General features: G+C 41.8%; 1 pseudogene across 1 annotated transcript; it reads right to left on the bottom strand.

Moving 5' to 3' along the window:
- Positions 1-14,399: 14,399 nt before the first annotated feature.
- On the bottom strand, positions 14,400-16,107 carry LOC117082739 (annotated as a pseudogene). Its single transcript, XR_004436754.1, has one exon. The product of XR_004436754.1 is annotated as a phosphoglycerate mutase 1-like (transcript).
- Between the last annotated feature and the right edge of the window lie 776 nt (positions 16,108-16,883).

Here is a 16,883-nt window from a genome sequence, read left to right on the forward strand (position 1 = left end):
AACCCCATCTCTACTAAAAATACAAAAAATTTGCTGGGCGTGGTGGCGTGTGCTTGTAATCCCAGCTACTCAGGAGGCTGAGGCAGGAGAATCACTTGAACCATGGAATTGGAGGTTGTAGTGAGCTGAGATCTCACCACTGCACTCCAGCCTGGCAACAGAGGGAGACTCTGTCTCAAAAAAAAAAAAAAAAAGAAAGAAAGAAAGAAAGAAAGAAAGAAAGAGAGAGAAACAATAATAATAAAAGCCTTTAACATCACCCTCAGCACAAAGTGAGACCATTAGACAAAGAATAAGTGAGAAAATAAGCCATATTTTATGGAAATATGGATGTATATATATAGTAACACACTCTGAAATCATGATTTAATAAAACTAGAAGTTAAAAAGCAAAATCTACTAAATAGCTCAGGTAAAATAAAATATAAGCAAAAATTAAAGAATTTCTGAAAAATGATAATTCTATGAGGTAAAAACACTTTATGTAAAAATCTATGGGATAGATTTAAAGCAATAATCAAAAGAAAATTCATAGCCTTAAACACTTATTTTTTTTTTTTGAGGCGGAGTCTCGCTCTGTCGCCGGGACTGGAGTGCAGTGGCCGGATCTCAGCTCACTGCAAGCTCCGCCTCCCGGGTTCACACCATTCTCCTGCCTCAGCCTCCCGAGTAGCTGGGACTACAGGCGCCTGCCACCTCGCCCGGCTAGATTTTGTATTTTTAGTAGAGACGGGGTTTCACTGTGTTAGCCAGGATGGTCTCGATCTCCTGACCTCGTGATCCGCCCGTCTCGGCCTCCCAAAGTGCTGGGATTACAGGCTTGAGCCACCGCGCCCGGCCAGCCTTAAACACTTATATCAAGGGAAATAAAAAGCAAAAAATAAATGAATTAAATCTCCAAATCTCCAACTCAAAAAACCAGGAAAAAACCAAAATCTTAAGATGGGGAAAAAAAAAATCAGAAGTTACTACGCTGAAGAATAGATAGATCAAAGTAATAAATTTGTAAAAATCAACAAAATAGACAAGTCTTGGACTGTATTCTACTTATTATAAAGGACGTTATTGGGACAACTGATGAAATTGGAATATGCACTGCAGCTTGGATGCAGGTATTGTATCAGTTTTACATTTCCTGAATTGGTAACTGTACTGTGGAGAATTGTCTTGTTCTTGGAAAATACACACTAAAGAATTTTGAGGTAAAGAGGTAAAATGTATGTAACTTATAATCAAATGGTTCAGAAAACAATTTATATAAATATTGACATGGATAAGGACCTATAAATGTGTGTGTGAGTCTGTGTGTGAATAAAGAGAGCAAATGGGGAGAGTGGCAAGAGAGAATGCCAACGTGACAAAACTTTAAGAGTTACTGATGAGACCCTCTAAAGTGTACACAGTTTGAAGTTCCTTTCACTATTATTACAAGCATTCTGTAAGATCGAAATGGTTTCAAAATGAAAAGGTAAAATAAATAAATAACCCCTGAGTCCTGAATCCAACCACTTCTCATCAAATTTACTACCATCACCCTAGTCCAAGCTGCCGTCTTCCCTTGCTTACTTACACTGCTGCAATAGCCTCCTAACTGGTCTTTGCCTCTACTATCAATTCCCACACAGCAGCCAGAGTGATCTCTTAAAATAAAAAATACAGGTCAGGGCAAGGTGCAGTGGCTCATGCCTGTAATCCCAGGACTGCAGGAGGCCAAGGTGGGTGGATCAGTTGAGGTCAGGAGTTCAAGACCAGCCTGGCCAACATGGTAAAACGCCGTCTCTACTAAAAATACAAAAATTAGCCAGGCATGGTGGTGTGCACCTAATGCCAGTTACTTGGGAGACTGAGGCAGAAGAATCTCTTGAACCCAGAAAGGGAGGTTGCAGTGAACTGAGATTGTGCCACTGCACTCCAGCCTGGGTGACAGAGCAAGACCTCATCTCAAAAAACAAACAGGCCGAATGTGGTGGCCCAGCCCTGTAATCCCTGCACTTTGAGAGGCCAAGGTGGGCACATGGCTTCAGCCCAGGAGTTCAAGACCAGTCTGGGCAACATAGAGAAACCCCATGACTACAAAAACTACAAAAATTTTCTGGGAGTGGTGTCACATCCCTGTTGTCCCAGCTACTCAGGAGGTGAGGTGGGAGGATCACTTGAGCCTGGGAGGTAGAGGTAACGAGCTGAGATCTCACCACTGAACTCAAGCCTATGTGACAGAGTGAGACCCCGTCTCAAAAAATAAAAAAATCATAAATATAACCATATTATTATCCTGCTCAAAATACTCTTATGACTTCTTATCACACTTAAAATCTAACTCCTTATCAAAGCTCCTACACCATCTGACCTCTGGCTGCATTTCAAACCCCTTCTGCTGCCACTCTCCAGCATGTTTACTCTGGTCTGACCACATTATCTTTCTTCCAGCTACTCAAAAACATCAAGTTTGTTCCAGCTGCTTGGTCTTTGCACTCATTGTTCACTCCGCCTGGAATGTTCTGCCCGCAGCCCTTTAGAGGGTTGTCCCTCCCTTCATTCCAGCCTCTGATAAATGGCCTTCCCTGATTACACTAACTAAAAAAGCAGCCCTATCATTCTCTAAGCCCTCTCTCCCTGCTTTATTTTTCTTCATGGCACTTTTGGACATGTTTCATTATATTATCATAATGCAACAAGAAATGATCAGATAACGTTAGGAAATAACCCGTTAGCAAAGTTTTAACACTGTAATATTTCAGAGATAGTCATAGGTTAACCTTGTAACCAGGTCCTCCTCTGCCTTTTTTCTAAACAATAAACAGTTTTGATCAGACTGGCAACTTCAGGTTTTAGAATGCCAAGTAGCATGTGAATTCATTCATTAATTTATTCATCAATTCAACAAACATTTATTGAGTTGTTAGTATATGTTGGGTACTGTTCTGTGTACTGTAGCTACAACAGGGAACAAAACTGAAAAAAATCCCTGCCCTCAAGAACCTTAAATTCCAGTGAGGGTGTCAGACAATAAACAGAACAGTAATAAGTGCTATAGAGGAAAGTGATAGGATATAACAGAGTTACTTGGGAGGTGGGAGCTGATGGTAAATAGTGTGATCAAAGAAGGACCCACTAAGAAAGTCACATTTAAACTGAGGCCCAACAGGTGTGAGAGAGTGCCATGAAGACATCTGAGCATTGCAGGCAGGCAGTACATCAAAACCAAAATTTCTGAGGCAGGAATTATCTGGCGTGTTCAAAGCAGAACAGGTAGACCAGTGTAGCTCGAGAGAAATGAGCAAAGGAGAAAATGGTAAAAGGTGAGTTCAGAGAGGAAGGAGGAGGCAGATGGGGCAGGGTCTGGTAGGCCATCAGAGGGAAGGCCTTGCAGGCCATTGTGAGGCCTCTGATCTTTACTTTAAGTGAGATTAAGAGTCATGAGAGAATTTTGAAGATATGTTATTACTAGCCGTCTGTTTTAGCAGCATTGTGCCCACTGCTATTTACAGAAGGGACTGCAGAGGAGCAAGAGAGGAAGAAGTGAGATCAGACAGAAGAATTTTAAGTAATCCAGGCACAAAAAGACTGTGGACCAGGGTAGTAGCACAGAGGAGGTGGTAAGAAGTGTCGGACCCGGTAGAGCTAACAGGATTTACTAATGGACTGAAAGGATGCTAAGTGAGAGAGAGGCATCAAAGATGATCCCAAGATTTCTGCCCTGAGCAACTAGAAAGGTGGAGTAATCATTCTCTGAGATGGTGATACTTGTGGGAGGGACAGATCAAGGTTATAAGTATTTTACAAAAATAGACTTTTCTATGATTAAATAAAATAGAACTTTCTAGTTAATAAGCCAAATGGATTAGAGATGTACTGAAATACTGCCCCCTTTGAGCCTGAGGGTGGAACCTCCAGGGCTCTCCCCTCTACTGAGTGCAACCTCCTCTCTCTACCCCAGTGAGCCACACAAATACTATCATCTTCAGTGTGTACATGATGTGGAAAAGAGTAGTAAGCACTGAAATAATAAAAAGAGGAACTTGTCTTGCTGCAGGCTCACTAAGTTAACACAGGCAAATAATCTTTACAGACAGCTTGATTTTTAAGTTGTGTATGTATATGTGTGTACTACTTCCACAGAGTCCATTCAGCTGGACTTTTTGGATGTGGAAATAAATTAATCTAAAATGTAGATTTTTTTCTCTTCTTTCCAGCAAAAGAAGTCTGTAACTAGCCTCCTGCAATTTTTTTTTTTTTTTAATGGAGTTTTGCTCTTGTTGCCCAGGCTGTAACGCAACGGTGCAATCTCAGCTCACTGCAACGTCCACCTCCTGGGTTCAAGCGAATCTCCTGCCTCAGCCTCCCAAGTAGCTGGGATTACAGGCACCTGCCACTACACCCAGCTAATTTTTGTATTTTTAGTAGAGACAGCATTTCGCTACGTTGGCCAGGCTGGTTTCCAACTCCTGACCTCAGGTGATCTGCCCACCTTGGCCTCCCAAAGTGCTGGAATTACAGGTGTGAGCCACTGCGTCTGGCCAGTTGTCTATTGTTTATGTCTGCCTCTGCCATTAAGACTGTAAGCTGCACTGCATGAGGGCAGAGACCCTGTCTGTTTCACCCATTGCTTATCCTCAACACCCAGATTTGTTGAATGAATGAATTCCAAGAGGCCTAAGACATTATGCCAGCACTTTTTTTTTTCTTTTTTTTTTTTGAGATGGAGTCCCACTCTTGTCACCCAGGCTGGAGTGCAACGGCATGATCTTGGCTCACTGAAACCTGCACCTCTGGGGTTCAAGTGATTCTCCTACCTCAGTCTCCCGAGTAGCTAGGATTACAAGTGCCCACCACCACACCCAGCTAATTTTTTGTATCTATAGTAGAGACAGGGTTTCACCATGTTGGCCAGGCTTGTCTCGAACTCCTGACCTCAGGTGATCTGCCCTGTTCGGCCTCTCAAAGTGCTGGGATTACAGGCGTGAGCCACCGTGCCCGGCCATGATGCCAGCTCTTGAAGAACTCACGGTCCACTGAGGGATTCATGCCCATTGATTACCTTTATCAAATAGCTTCTTCAGTAGTTCTCAGATTGTCCTGATAAGATCATTCTGTTTTCTCCATTTGAGTGCTCTCATCTCTTTTATTCTCATCTCAAAATCTGGTTTATGTTCCAAGGGCCTAGGTCCCAAATCCCAAATTCTTCCCAGAGCTTTCTCACTCCAGTTTGAGGTAGTGCCTCCATTCTCTGAATTTCCTTGCATTTTTACTGACAAGGAATTTTTCTCTCATTTAAAAATCTCATTGTATACTCGTTCACGCTGGCCTCTTTGGGAATATTTTCAGCTTCTCAAGGGCAGTAACCACGTCTTACAGTTTGTTTTTGAGACAGGGTCTCACACTGTCACCTAGGCTGGAGTGCAGTGGTACAATCACGGCTCAGTTTACTGTGACCTCAACCTCCCAGTCTCAGGTGATCCTCCCACCTCAGCCTCCTGAGGAGCTAGGACTATAGGCACATGCCACCATGCTCAGCTAAATTTTTTTGTATTTTTTGTAGAGACAGGGGTTCATCATGTTGCCCAGGGTGGTCTGGAACTCCTGGAATCAAGCAATCCTCCCGCCTCAGCCTCCCAAAGTGCTGGAATTACAGGCCTAAGCCACCGTACCTGACCAAGCCAGTTCCGTTTCCCACATGGCCCAGTGCCAAGTACAAAATAGGTGCCCTATAAATGTCTATTGGACTAAGTTTAATTTAAACCTGAAGAGCTGAGCTCCTCTGTGAAAACGCAATTTGTATCTAACTGAAACTCAGGTCAGCAGAGTAATCTATTCTTGTTTTGATGTAGGTTTTTTTCCCGTTTTGCCCTCCTGTTTGGTTAATAATTCTGTCCTCTTGTTTCTCTGGAAGGAGAGACTAGCAGTGATCAGTTCTGGCAAATCATCAGGGTGAGGGCCAGACACATTAGATTCAGGTGTGAGAGACATAATCAGCACCTGGCAAGGGTTCTTAGGAGGTATTTAGAGGACAATAATTTGTTACACCGACGAAGTACTAGAGCTTAACTATACTCTGGAATCATTTAATGAACACGAACTAATTAGAAAAATGCCTAAGAGTACACTCCACCAATTTAAGTTTCCTGTGACTATCAGTCTCTCCTTCTGCAGGACTTTGGCCATGACTAAGTTTCTAAATGCACATCTCCCTGGTCCTGCAGAATATCACCCTTGTATACAAGATCCCAACAACACTGACATCCCTCTTTCCAGCAACTGGCTGCTTTGTCTCTCCTGCAGGGTTGACACCCCCATTTCTGTTTCATAGGCATGCACTGTGTTTTGCTGGGTTTTTCCTTTTTGCTCCCTTTAAGCTGCTACTCTCTCCCTTCTACACTCTCTTACCTGTATATTTTCTCTTTCTTTCCCTGAGGTTGCTTATTTTCCTTGCGGAAACTCCATCATCAAAGACAGAAAAGGCTGGTTTCCAAATAGTACTGTAAAGGAGATACTACCAGTGCCATACAAGAAACAGGCTTTTCATACCTAGCACTCTAGAACCAGTATATATTCGTATATACAGCATAGACCAATGTGTTTATGGAAACACACGCACACATTTTTTTTCCTAATTTCAAAGAGTTCCACTATGGAAAGGGCTCCATGGAACATTTAGGTTCCTCTTCATAAAATTCTCCCAGTTGTGAGAATTCACTCCGTAACTGTCCAATACCTGTGTTGCCTCTTCTAGGCCTATTCCAGTTCTCCCGTTCTGATGCTGGCAAGCTTCTTTCTGACTCCTGGTTCCACTCAGTTGATAGCTCTCTCCTACCTTGATCTTTTCTGCTGTTCACTCTTAGCTCCTCCTTAAGGTATCTTCCCTGTTTGACTCTTTTTATTGAGAATACCTGTGTATATCTGAGTGGCTTGGGGAGGAGATATACTACTGTAGAGAACTATGAAGATAGATATGAAGATAGTGTCCCCAAGTCCAGCTGATAAATGTTGTACTGACAGGACCCACCTGGCCTCTGCAGGGAGTCTATTCAGACACTTTCCTGTAGCCAGGTACAGGTATTAAGGGATCATGTTTCAAAGAATGAGAGCCTGTAGCCATGAAGACAAGTCAAGAGATACCATCTCCACTTTACTAGGTAGGTTTACCCAAGCATGCAGATGCTGGCCCTCTGCTTCCAGCACCTCTCAATTGTTGTGGGGCAATACCAGTCCACTCCAGCTGAAAAAGCACCTGGTGAAGCACCCTAACTGACATGTATGACTGGGATCCCTTTGCTGCCTGTTACAGAGCTGTGGCAACGCAGTAGGCCTCTCTTCCAGATACCGCTCCTCCTAAGCACCTGCTTCTGATAAACTGTAAAGTTTGTGTTGCTTCCCTAGACTTCCTTTTCTATACTTGTCTCTCCTTTGGTATATAAATCTTCATTCTCCCAGGGTTATAGGAGCCTAAAGTTCCTTCCCTTGACAAAAATTAACTTTTAAATTGTTTGGCAAACCCATTTATATTAAGGTATAAAAACCCAGGCCTTGATTTAAAGAAATAAATGACAAAGTGTGGTATTTGAGGCATGAGTACACATTTAGGAAAGGTCTCAGTGGCAGCCCCTTGCCTCACATTCAGAGTTTTAAATTTAATCTATGTAAGGTCAGCACTGCTAGATGAGAGTGTTAATTATGCAGTTGCCAATGATATACACATCTATTATTCATTTTTAGGCTATACGTACAATGGACAATGAGAGAGATCCTGGGTCAGTTCGTAGTCAACAGAAAGACCAAAAATTAATTTTATTTCAGTGCGATAAAAATTTAATTAAGAAGATTTTTAAAATATGTCATTCCTAAGTAAAGCAACCACCCCAGTGGTGCCTGGCCCACAGTTGCCAGAGGATCTGATGCTTGTGTCTGGGGCCATGTGGGTGGGTGTTAAACAGCCCATATGGTATGATGTTCATTTCCTGTGTTCCAAGCAAACAGCAGGTGGACTGCCTTCTTACTGCCTTTTAACAGGCAAGTCAGCTAGAAAATCTAGAATGTGATGGGCAATGCAAGATCACAGAAAAAGTCAAAGGGCACTGAGAAAGAAATAAGTATGTCCTACATGCTGCTGATGATGATAATATCATAACGGGGCAATATTTGAAAGTATTAAATATATTTGTATTTATAATTAACTCTAGTTCTTAAGTGACCTGTAATTCTCACATCAAGAGTCATGCAGTTTCTTATCATGTAGGGATTTAACCTTTCTGTCATCAGAGTTGAGCAGTGGAGCTTAATGGTATAAGGGAAGTTCCTGCAAACAAGAAGATAAAGGAGAAGGCCTATCCCAATCAGCACCTAAAAATCATGGGCAAGAGAGGAGGAAAATGTCAAGGAAGCAGGCTGACAGATGAACTGCATTTGGCCGGAATGGCAGAGGGTTGGTACTGAAGTTGAATAAAAAGCCAAAACAGAAGGAGTTTCGATCTACTCCCATTTTGAAACCCTGGAATAAGAATGAGACCTCCATGCAAGGCACTCTGCCAGCCTCTGGCAGAGGGTTAGAGTGGATGGGTTGAAGAGAAATAGGAGAGGCAGGTAGTGCTCTTTGTTCCCTATGGTCTGTGAAAGGTATGCAGTGAATCTAGAAAGTTCCTGTGTGTGCCGGTGAGGAAATAGGGAGAGGCTGGGAAGATTGTTGGAATTGCAGAGGCCTAGAGTCGGGGAAAGAAGGTCTGCAAGCTCAGGACCTTTAATGGCTAGAGGCAATGTCAAGTCAGGCATGTAAAGGCAGCAATGGATACCATTGTTTACCAAAAGACCCAAAGGAACCAGTTTTCCTGCAATAGATGCCAGTGCAGTGACTAATCATCCATTCCATGGCGAGACAAATTAAGAAAGATTACAGGTAAATTCCCTCGGTCGCTAGGAAACCTCATAAGCTTTTACCCTATACAAAGAAATCTTTAAAAGAAAATTACATAGTGTGGAGGCAACAGTCTCATTATAAAGATGGACTTTAGACTGACTAAATATTTCCTTGAAAGGCTTTTAAAACCAAAATATAACATGGTTTCTTCCACCACCATGAGCCATACCCTGCTATCCAGCAAAGGGTTAGGAGAAAAATCTATTAAAAGAAGTAGACCAGGTGCAGTGGCTCATGCCTGTAATCCCAGCACTTTGGGAGACCGAGGCAGGTGGATCACTTGAGGTCAGGAGTTCAAGACCAGCCTGACCAACATGATGAAACCCCATCTCTACTAAAAATACAAAAATTAGCCAGATGTGGTGACACACGCCTATAATCCCAGCAACTTGGGAGGCTGAGGCAGAAGAAGTACTTGAACCTGGGAGTCGAGATAACGCCACTGTACTCCAGCCTGGACAACAGAACAAGATTCTGTTTGAAAAAAAAAAAAGGAAAAAAAAAGAAGGAGCTACATTTTCTGTGCATATTTCAATAGAATGTGTAAATTTGCTACCCTGTTATCAAATGAACATTTATTGAGTGTCAACAACATGCCAGGTATTGCACAAAATGTTAAATAAAACCTAATTTTATTTATTCCTGACTGTGGAGTAGGTATTATTCTTACTATTCTTATCCTCCTTTTACTGTTGAAGAACTTGAAGCACAGTATGATGAGGTAACTTTCTCTAAATCAATGATGGGATGAGGATCTGACCTCAAGTACTCTGGCGCAGAACCCATACTCTTAGATATATTCTCAAAACCCTTCTTATTACGTGTTATATAACTAGCAGAGTTTCCCACATAGATCTCTCTTATTTGACTAAGAAGAATTTTAAAATAATACTGTTTGATGATAAAAGGAGACTACCCAACAATATGGAAAGCATGAAATTATTTATACAAATTGTGTATTTTTATACACAGAGATTTATCTGGAGTGACATTTGCCAAGAGATTGAGAACTGTTGTCCCTGAGGAGTAGGATTTAGAATGACTTTTAAATTTTTCTTTATTCTTTTTTGTTTAACTACAACGTATTCATTTATTTTTGAGATAGAGTCTTGCTCTGTCACCCAGGCTGGAGTGCAGTGGTGTGATCTCAGCTCACTGCAATCTCCGCCTCCCAGGTTCAAGTGATTCTCCTGCCTTAGCCTCCTGAGTAGCTGGGACTACAGGCGTGTGCCACCATGCCTGGCTAATTTTTTTGTATTTTTAGTAGAGATGGGGTTTCACTGTATTGGCCAGGATGGTCTCGATCTCCTGACCTCGTAATCCACCCGCCTCAGTCTCCCAAAGTGCTGGGATTACAGGCGTGAGCCACTGTGCCCAGCCTTTAGCTACAATTTTTATATAATTACAGATTCACTTTATAAGCAGAATAATACAATGAGGCTTGTATTAGAAAAGAACCGGTTTCACTAAAATAACAAATCAGAAAACCTGCGCTTAACACGTGCAATTTTATTTCTTTTCTGCTGCAGGTCAGGCAGCTTCCTTTCGAATAGTAACTTGGCAGTCCAGTCTACTTCTATCTTATAATTCCACCATTTTAACCAGCGGTTTCTAGAGACACAGAGGCAGCAGGTGAAAGAGTTGTAGAATTTACACCTGCTGTTAAATGCCTTCATTGGCCCAGAACAAGTTACATGGCCGCAATTAAATTCTAAAGGATGAGAATTGTGGTTTCTCTTGTGCCCCAGAAGGCAAAAACTGGATATAGATAAACACAAGTAATCTCTATCACAATGTAATTTCCATTTTGAAGATCATTAAAATAGAGGATAGCCTCTAGAGTCAGGCTGCCTGGGTTCATCTCCCAGCTTAGACACTTATTGACTATGTGACTTTGAACAAGTTATTCACCCTCATTGTGCCTCAGTTTCCTCACCTGTCCAATGAGAATAACAGGGTTGCCATTCAGATTAAGTGAGATTGTATGTTGACAAGTACAATAGATTATGCACAAAGATGGCTATGATAGATCCTCCTGTTCCTATACACCTGTCCATTTGCAATGTGACTTTTCCACTCCTCCCATCAAAAGTTGGTGTTTTATTCCCCCATAGATCTAGATCACCTGGATCCTGTGATGTGCTTTGACTAACAGCATATGGTAGAAATGATATGTTTTCCAGGTCTAGAATACAAGTAGCTTGCAGCGTCTCACACCTCTTGGAATTCTGCTCAGAAAGTCTCACGTGAAGAAGCCTGATCTAACCTACTGAAGGATGAAAGATCACATGGAAGAGAGACAAACTCCCAGCTGAAGCCCCCTCAGCTAACCAGTTGTAGCCATTTCCAATTGCCAGACATACAAGAGAGGACTAGTTAGGCCATCAGAGCTGACAGATAATTTGCAGTCACATGCATGATCCCAGGCAAGAAAAGCAGAAATACCATGCAGCTGAGTCCAGCCCAAATTGCTGATTCACAGAATTGTGAGCAAATAAAATGGTTGTTGTTTTAAGCCACTAAATTTAGGACGGTGTCTGGCTTAGCACAGTGCCTGGCACACAGTAAGTACTTACTAAATGTCAAATGTAATGGTGTTATCATTACTATCTTCATCGAATTTAAAGCTCATAATATTTCTATAAGGCAGATAGAGCAGGAATTTCTAATTTCATTTCATAGGTGGGGAAATAAAAGGCCAGAGATGGTAAATGGTTTGCCTGACATCACATAGTCTTTAAGAAATCAAGTAAGCATTTACAATTTGATTTTATAAATTCCTCTCCTGTGCAGCCCTATTCTACAAAAATAAATCCCTTCATGAACAGAAACAATGAGCCACAGTGCAACGTATTTGCTCCTATAGTTTCCAAATTACTAATTTCCCATTGAAGTGCTTAAGCAGCCTCCCAGTACCTGTCTTTCCTGTTAATGACCTTCATTCAGGACCTACAATGTCAAGTTGAACTTGTCAACTTCAGAAAAGTAAGTAAAGCAATTATTATTATTTTGAGACAAGTTCTCACTCTGTTGCCCAGGCTGGGGTATAAATGATACAATCTCAACTCACTGCAGCCTTGAATTCCTGGGCTCAAGCAATCCTTCCACTTAAGCCTCCCAAGTACCTAGGACTACAGACACATGCCACCACACCCGGCCAATTTATGTCTTTTTTTTTTTGTAGCAATGGAGTCTCTTTTTTCTGCCCAGGCTGGTCTCAAGCTTCTGGCCTCAAGCAATCGTCCCGTCTCAGCCTCCCAAAGTGCTGGGATTATAGATGTGATCCACAGTGCCCGGCCTGTAATTTTTGTTTTAATGTAAAGGAAAATAATTTACTTGGTAGAGACTTGGAAAAGAGATCTTCTCTTTGTAATCAGAAGTGAGATTTACAGGGTATCCATGTACCTGACTCAGTAGTGATCAAAATTTCCTAAGAATGATTCCTACCACTTTGGAAATGGATCCCACTGGCCTGTCAATCACATGTATTAACAAGTTCCAAAATCCACCATTTCCCCACCCATTCCTGCAGGAATTTTTTTTTTAGTGATATATGTATCTCAGTGAGTTTTAAAGGTTCTTGCTCTCTTACAGTTAAATGATGAGTTCTATCCCACTGAGCCAGCAGAGATCCAATTTTTTTTTTTTTTTGGCAAACATTTCTAATCTTTCTCTCTACACCAAAGTAGGCCTTCAAACATAATTAGTTTATCTATTTCCTTCATTTTCCCATATCCAATTCATAAGCAAATGTCTGGCTTTATCTGCAAACCTACCCTGAGTATAAAAGCACTTCTCACCAACTCTACTGTCAAAGCATCTAGTCTAAGTTATCAATATGTTGTTTTTTTCTATGACTGCATTTATCAGAGGACGGGAAATGTGTTATAAAAAAGAATCCAGACATATAAGGAATTCAAACAACTCAATAGTTTAAAAAAAGCAGTAATTTTAAAATAGGCAAAAGACTTTAATAGACATTCAAAGACATACAAATAGCCAACACACATATGAAAAAATGCTAAACATCATTGATCATTAGGGAAATGCAAATCAAAAGCACAATGAGCTATCACCTTACTCCAGTTAGAATGGCTACTATGAAAAAGACAAAAGATAACAAATATTGGAAAATGTAGAGAGAGAATTGGTAAGAATGTAAATTAGTACAGCCATTATGGAAAGCAGTATGGAGGATCCTTAAAAAAATTAAAAAGAGAACTACCATATAATTTAGCAATTCCACTGTTTGATATATATCCAAAAGAAATGAAATAAGTACATTCAAGAGATATCTGCACTCCTATGTTTATCGCAGCACTATTCACAATAGCCAATATACAAAATCAGCCTAATTGTCTACCAACAGACCAACAGATAAAGAAAATGTGGTATAGATACACAACTGAATACTATTTAGCCTTAAAAAAGAATGGAATCCTATCATTTGCAACAACACGGATGGACCTGGAAGACATCATGGTAAGTGAAATAAACCAGACACAGAAAGACAAATACCACATGATCTCACTCATATGTGGAATCTAAACAGCTGATGTCACAGAAATAGAGAATAGAACAGTGGTTACCAGAGACTAGGGAGAGGAAGGTGGACGGGAGAATGCAGAAAGATTGGTCAACGGGTACAAATTTATAATTAGCTATGAGGAATAGGTTGTGGTGTGCTATGATTGCATAGTAGTGAGATATATATTTTAAAATACCTAGAAGAATTTTGAATGTTACCACTACAAAGAAATGATTAATGTCTGAAGTGACAAGTGTGCTCCTTACCCGATTTGATCATTACACAATGTATACATCTATAGAAACATCACATTGTACCCCATGAATATGTATAATTGTTGTGTGTCAATTAAAAATTCTAAAAAAGAAAAATAGTTTGGGATGCTTAAATGCAAAGATTACTTGCAGTTTTCAATGGAATGATCCATACAATATAAATAAACTCTTCATGGTTACATGCTTCTCAAACCAGAAGAGTTTAAAAAGAACAGCTTTTAAAAATAACAAATATGATTTTGTCCTTTTGCTACTGTGTTTTCCTTCTCATGACACTGAGGAACATTATAATGGCAGCAGCCACTAAGCTGTATCAATAACGTTGTTCCTTTAAATAAATCTATGAAGACAATACAGACATTCATTAAGAACAAAATAAAACAATGAGATGAAAGGTCTGAAATAATGTTAAGTGAAAAACTTAATTGGTATTTTTATCTTCATACTGGAATGCATGCAAATGAGAGGGATCAAAAGAAATCAAAACATGAAAACCTTTTTAAAGGAAATGAGGCTGTGGGTTGATTTTTCACTATTTTCCCTCACTATTGTATAGTAGGTGAGAACTAAATAAAACCAAGGAGTGGCAGGGAGCGGGAAGAATGTACCTGGCTGGTGTGGTTAAGAGTTTTTCTGGGAAGGTGTGAGAGCTGCAGAAATTATTATTATTATTATTATTTTATTTTTATTTTTATTGCACATCACTCCTTTATTACACTGATCTGGAAAAAGGATTTAGCACAGTTATGCTCAGGTGAACACTGGACCCATGTGGCAGAGCCAAGCAACTAGAACATGATTCAGAAATCAGTGAAAGACACACTTGGACAGGACCAAGGGGCATTTCACTGCCACGAAACAAGGCAGGAAGGGATTCTAACACACACAGCAGGAAGCACTCCTGCCCCTCAGAGGTCAAGGAACTGATCCCATACTGGTATGAGGAATGGCTTATTTTCTGATGACCACATGTGGGACTATTTCAACCGCCACAAGAAATCCTAGAAGGGTTATTGTTTTGTATTATTTATATATACTATACTTTTTAAATAAAAGTAAATGTAACACATAACTAAATTCAGGATTGATCCCAAACTTCTAGAGCCAGGTCCTCTAGGGTCAGGGAGGAAACAGTTGTCACATCACCATGCAGGTTACATTCATCTTCCGCTGGAATGACTAGAGCCCCCAGGCAGCGGCCTGACTGCAGAAGAGCAGAGGACTGGCTCCTGGGGACAGACAGGCTCTGTTGCTTCTCCTCATTGATCATGGCTTAGCGTGGTTCCTCCCCACAAGTCCTTAGTAAACAAAGAACTCGCAAAAACCCAAGTTACTACCTTTAAACTCTGTTGGATAAGGGGAGCTTTTCCACAGCTTGGACTGAGAACCTATACTCTAGAAGTGCTATTCTGACTAGATTGTACGAAGGGAGTGGGTGCAGAAGACAAAATGGCTAAAATGAAAATGGGAGCCACCGGTCCCCATCTGCAGCTACAACTCAAGATGTCTACAGATGTGGTTAATGTGACATGTGCAGGTGGGAGGGGCAGAGGGACAAGACTGGGCAGGGAGGGTGCTCCTGGGGACAATATCATCCCCGCTGGCCTTCACTTCTTGGCCTTGCCCTGGCCGGCCACAGCTTCCACGGCTTGCGCACCGTCTCTTCATCCCCCAGGAACTGTATGGGCTTGACAGGCTTCAAGTTCTTGTCCAATTCATAGACAATGGGAATACCAGTCAGCAGGTTCAGCGCCATGATAGCCTCTTCAGAGAGACCCTCTAGACGCTTAACAATGCCCCAGAGGCTGTTGCCATGGGCTGCAATCAGTACACGTTTCCCCTCCTTGATCTGGGGAACTATTTCTTCATTCCAGAAGGGCAGAGCTCTGGCAATAGTGTCCTTCAGACTCTCACAGGAGGGTAGCTGATCTTCTGTGAGGTCTGCATACCTGCGATCCTTACTGATGTTGCTGTAGAAAGGGTGGTCGAGCTCCATCGGAGGTGGTGGGACATCATAGGAGCGCCTCCAGGTCTTCACCTGGGCCTCACCATACTTTGCAGCAGTTTCTGCTTTATTGAGACCGGTTAGACCCCCATAGTGCCGCTCATTGAGGCGCCAAGTCCTCACCACTGGCAGCCACAACTGATCAATGGCATGTAGCACTGTCCAGAGGGTCCGGATAGCTGTCTTCTGTACTGAGGTGAAGCAGACGTCAAACTCATAGTCAGACGCATCTCGCAGCGCCTGCCCGCCGCGCTTCGCTTCCTCGTGGCCCGTGGCCCGCCGCCCTCAGGTCCGCGTAGTACCAGCCGCTGAAGCGGTTCTCCAGGTTCCAGGCGCTCTCGCGGTGCCGGATCAGCACCAATTGGTAGGCGGCCATGGCGACCGGCTGGGGATGCGGCACCGACTGCGGTTCGCAGATTCCGGAGTCGAGCTGCAGAAATTATTTACCCTGTCCTTCTCTTTTTCTCTAAGACTCTGTGATTTTCCTCACTAGTGACAAAAGGAATAACCTCTGGTGAGAATGAAATGATGAAGGGTCTTTGAAATTCTCTACTCTCTGAACACAGTGAATGTGAACGAAAGATCTCAGGAAGAGTTTTCAAAAGGCTTATTGCTCAATCACCAGCCTTTGCGAGGAGTTGTGGATTGACTGCTGTCTGCAATAAGGTCACCAGAAACTGCCATAGCTCTCAAGGCAAGCACATGCTGATAATGACAAGCTGCTGAGACTCAAAGCTATGTTTTAGCCCCAACCCCAGCGCAGACTCACCACGAAGCTCTTTGATTTCCAGACGGAGCTTTCATGAGGACACACCGCACTTAACTAAACCCTTGACCTAATAGACCTATACTGAAGATGAAACCCCAAAGGTAGCCAAGGGATTTGGTATTTTAGTCATGTTCTTTCATACCTTAGTACTTTTAAGGTAAGCTGACACAGAGGTGGCCATGAAATGGTTAAATAACAAAATCCCTGACTTCTGTAGTCAGTGAGAAATATCCTAGAGAGAGTGTCATAGGGTCAAAAGCCTCTTTGCAAAAAGGAAAACATTTCAAGTCACAGATTCATTCTTTTATTTCTATTCATTCATTCATTTTCTTCAATAAACATTTAGGAAGCTCCTACTGTTTGCCAATAACTCAACAGAGCTCTGGAGAAAGAGACAA

The sequence above is a fragment of the Trachypithecus francoisi genome, unplaced genomic scaffold (genome assembly GCF_009764315.1).
Source record: "Trachypithecus francoisi isolate TF-2019V2 unplaced genomic scaffold, Tfra_2.0 Lachesis_group9, whole genome shotgun sequence".
NCBI lineage: Eukaryota > Metazoa > Chordata > Mammalia > Primates > Cercopithecidae > Trachypithecus > Trachypithecus francoisi.